Source organism: Geotrypetes seraphini, chromosome 10 (genome assembly GCF_902459505.1).
Source record: "Geotrypetes seraphini chromosome 10, aGeoSer1.1, whole genome shotgun sequence".
In the NCBI taxonomy this organism is placed as follows: domain Eukaryota; kingdom Metazoa; phylum Chordata; class Amphibia; order Gymnophiona; family Dermophiidae; genus Geotrypetes; species Geotrypetes seraphini.
Window position 1 is genome coordinate 132,956,851 of NC_047093.1, and position 4,742 is coordinate 132,961,592.

Consider the following 4,742-nt stretch of genomic DNA (forward strand, 5'->3'; position numbering starts at 1 on the left):
AGGAGGGGGTGGGGTGAAGAGCTTTGAGCATGCTCAGTTGCTTTTTCTGCTTCTGCAGAACCGCCAAGATAAGGCAAAGCAGAAAAGATTCAGAATAGAAGAAACTTTCTGTGTCCTGCAACTGGAAATCCCAGAGAGCCCAGTTCCCTTTCTACAGAGGGGGAGAGGAGGGATTAGGAAGAGGGAAATCTCCAGCCTGGATCCCTCCCAGCAGCTGCAGAATTCAGAGGAAATGTCTGCCCTGGGTTCTGATCAGGTAAGAAGTTCTTCTTTCTCCTCTTGTGCACAGGTTGAGCAGCTCTTCCAGCCTTCCCTTCTCTTTCCTTGTTGGTCTCTTTGGTAGGATACCTTAACCTGTTGGAGGTAGATTGCAGTGTTCTGTCCTTGGGGGATCTGGTCCCAGGGATTTATGAGAACAGGAGGAGGGAAGGAGAGCAGCTGCCTCTTTTCTTTTGCCTGCGTCTGGTCTTTCAGGGTCAGCTCCTACCACTGATGATTTCCCGGCTGCATTAATGCATGTACAAGTATTGTGGGATTTTCTAACCTGCAGACAGGATACTGCAATCCACTTCTACTATTACTACTTATTATGTCTATAGCACTGTACGTTAAACATGCCAGAGACAGTCCCTGCTTGCAAGAGCTTACAGTCTAACTATGGCAGGGTAAATCTATACATGCTGCTCGGGGAATGATAAGGCAGATAGGGTAGGGGAATACCACTTCTGGCAGGTTAAAATTCCCTACCAACGCCTTCCCCCCTCCCTTTCATTCTCACCATTCATCCAGATCTCTGTCCAGTTACTCCATGTGAATCAGAGACGTAGAGGATGGCCCACTGCATCGCCTCCTTTCTCCACGACCCCTGTTTTTCAGTCACTTTGATATTTACTCCCAGGGGGGCTGCATCTACCTCTACTTCAGGAAGCAGGTGAAAGCCTGGCTCTTCTCCCAAGCCTTTAACAGATAGGGTGACTGACTAGACACTCATTCTGCTCCTGGACTAGCTTGCTACACACGCTACTAATTGCTCATCAAGAACTCTAAGATCTAGTAGCCAACAACTTTTACATATCCCTTCTTTAAGACACCTTGTCTACGACACAACCCGCAAACACATATTCTCTGTAAGTGCACCCAAGCACTAGAATTCATTACCAGCTTACCTAAGAGAGGAAGGAAATATCAATGAAATTTAAAACAAATCTGAAAACCTTCATGTTCGAGGACGCATATAACTTATGACTTTCCATCTGACCCTAATGGTTGACTGCAGATCTTTGTGTGGGACCTGCTGTGCTGTCTTTAAAGAACCACCTTAAGGAGGCGGAATACTCCATGATGACCAAAAAATAATACTTAAGGAAGAGAATAGTTTCCTTCCCCTATTTGTGCTATCCTTTTCTCCTCCTTTCCTATAAATGATTGTGGTTCCACCCTTCTTCCCTTATGTCTCGGTTTGTCATGCATCTACCCAAAGTATTAATAATACTTTTTCCTGATTTTATATTTTTTAATGTAATGTACATCGCTTTGACAATTTTTAAGGTGTTATATCAAATTTTAATAAACTTGGAAACTTGAACTGTAACTTAGATCAGTTCCTAATATCTAGTTTGACTGTTAAAAGAACTTGCCCTGAATTTAGCCACTCTTCTATTTATCCCATTGGAATCTGTACCACCCATCTATATCCACTTCTCCCTCCGTATTTGCGGTGATTGGGGGATGAACTGATCCGTGAATACGGAAAAACCGTGACTAACTTCCTTATATGTTATTTGCGGTTTTCTGTTAAAAACCTTCGAGGATATGATAAAACCGTGAATAATATATGAGAAAGTTATTCGCCTCCTCCCCCACCTCTCCTTAACTCTGGCCCCGTCTACAGAGCAGGGGTGAGAGCGAAGCCCACTGCCAACTCCAGTCGCGTTGCTCCAACCCCTCCCACCCCACCAAGTCGCCGCTCTTACCTCCGGGTCCCCCTCGTGCCCGGCCCGTCTCTTCTCCTCAGAGCCGCGGACTCAAATTCTCATTCTAGCGGCACTCACATGACGGTCTCAGCCAGTGGCTGGGTGGCGCTCCAGTCTGGGCCCACCCGCTGGTCTCCATGGCAACAGGAGCTTGGGGGGGGGGGTGCGGCAGCCTGACGTGCAAGGGTCCTGGCAGAGATGAGCTGTGGTCCGAGCTGCCTCTTCCCCGCCACCTCACCCCCAGGCGTTGTCTCCAAAACCAAGACACCCCTCGAGCCGGCCCCCCCCCCCCCCATCTTCATGTTAGTTGGTTGCACTTGGCCAGGAGAAAATGAGGCTTTAGCCCATCCCTTTGCTATGCCCTCTGTGCACCCCTTTACTTGATTTGGAAGTCTTAAGCCTCTGGAGCCCATGCAACAGTGTCCGAGTTTGCACTTATATGCACAGAAAAAAAAAATAGGTGTTAGTGGCAGTTGTATAAATGGGCCATGGATGATGTAATTAGGGGGAGAGGAGCCTGCACACAAAAAATCACGAATTCGCAAGTCGTGAAACCGTGAATCCGGAGGGAGAGCTGTATCTGCATTTGGCCCCTTGGCTGTACGGTAGAAAAGCATCAGCCTCATATCGGTGTTATCTCAATGTTCTAATCTGTGCTTATTAGTTATTTCATAAGGGATGCTAACCGCTTTGGCACATGCTCAATGTTAAAACACTCATGGGAATATAATGGACGTCTTAGTATCCCTTAATAAATTCCTCATAGCTGTGACGGCAACCCCGGAAACAAATAGGCATCCTGTCCTCTTCTGTTCTGCTCCTGAGGCTATCGGATTAGGGGAGCATGAGGTGGTGTCCCCTCCTGAAAAAGCACCAATTTGTGAAACTCGAGTTTGGGGTTGGGGGGGGGGTTGAGGGAAATGTGAGACAGCATTTATTTAAATTGTAACATCACAAGACCGGAGCAGTTGTGGGACTGGTCACAGCTCCACCACCACTAAAGATAAGTAACAGGCAGATACTTTTCAGTACAAGATTTATTTCAGAATGCGGTGGTATGAGATGGTGATCAGCTGTGATGGGCTCATTAACAACCTGCTCCGTGTTTGTCACTAGAGGTTGGTTGTTGGATCTTAGCTTTTCACATACACATATTTATTTATTTATGGAGATTCATTAGTACTAAAAAAAGTGAAGGTGATTGTGATTTTGTGTGATATATATTTAATTCCTTGAAAAACGTTATGTCCACCCTCCCAAGCTAACTAATTGCAGCGCACCACGGGGAAACGTCATGTTCCCCCCCTCCCAAGCTGGGACATGAGGGGTATATAACCAGCACACAAGCGCCTCCCCGGCACCATGAAAATGGCTGGCGAACACCCGAGAGGGCGCAAGCTAAACTTCTCAGAAAGGGAGGTGCTCGGTTTGACCGAGCTATTCTCAATTAATGAGAAAGTACTGTTCCCCATCCAGGGACGATCGAGGGACATAGAGGTGATGGACTGGGCCTAGAGGAGACTCCAGAGCCTGTTCAACTTGAAGGCCTTGCTTTAGGAATGCCACACAGGAAACACACACATGCAGTCTTAGAATCAGGATTGAGGCGCTGCCAGGAGCTAGCTCCGAGTCCCTTTTTATTATGCTTCTAAGCTAATGACATCATAGTAGCTCCTTCATTTACACATCTCATGATTGGTGAGTACAAAGGTACATGCTTTTACATTGGTGGATACAAAGAAAGGTGCATGCTTATAAATCATGATCACCCTCCCTTTACCTCGTGATCATCCTCCAACTCAGCACTTAGACAAGGGCCTGATTAACACGTGGAAAGAGCCTGAGTCTTTGCATGTATGCCTGTCAGCTGATGTCCTTTCCAAATAAGGACAGCTCAAATAAGTTATGCATGTGACAGTCCAAAGGTTATAATGCATGCTCCTTAAGCTCTCTTGATTAGCCTTAACTCAGGGCCTGTTCAGGCAAAGTCTGATTGTTGCCCATATAAGTTCCTCTTGAGACTACGACAGGAACTCCCCACAGCCATTTCCTATTGGCGATCTACACAGGGCAGGAGTGTAGGAAGATCGCTCCTGCCCCGAAAGCCCGCTAGACCACCAGGTAAGGCCGGGACGCCGGGGGGAAGGCTAAACTGTGGGGTTTTTTTTTCTTTTTCCCCCCCCCCCAAAAAAAATCACGAATATGTGAAATCGTGATTGCTGAAACCGCGAATGGGGAGGGGGAAGTGTTTTTGTATGATGCTTGTATATATACTGGTACTTCACACATTTTCCTTATCTGTCCTGGCTCACAGTCTATGTAATATACCTGGAGCAGTGGAGGATTAAGTGACTTGCCCAGGGTCACAAAGAGCAGTGTGGTGTTTGAACCCACAACCTCAGGGTGCTAAGGCTGTAGCTCTAATCACTATGCCACACTCTTCTTCTTTAAACAGATTACTGGCCAACACTCATTTTGGTGCCTAAAATGTTAGATCTGTTTCTGGGTATATTTGACCTGCTGATTCCAAAAATGGCAGCAGGTTTCTTCGTTCAGCTCTAGTTTTTGAGATACAGAACATGTACCATATAACACTCTCCACTCTGCTCGCCCATTAAAAAATCTGGATATTTTAATGTAGTGTTTAATATCTTTTAAGCATGAAGGAAACATATTAAAAATTAAAAGAAAAGCATACAACATGAAAATCTACTTATTTCGTACCAAAAGCACAAGTTTATGATACAAACTTTCCAGTCATTTGACACA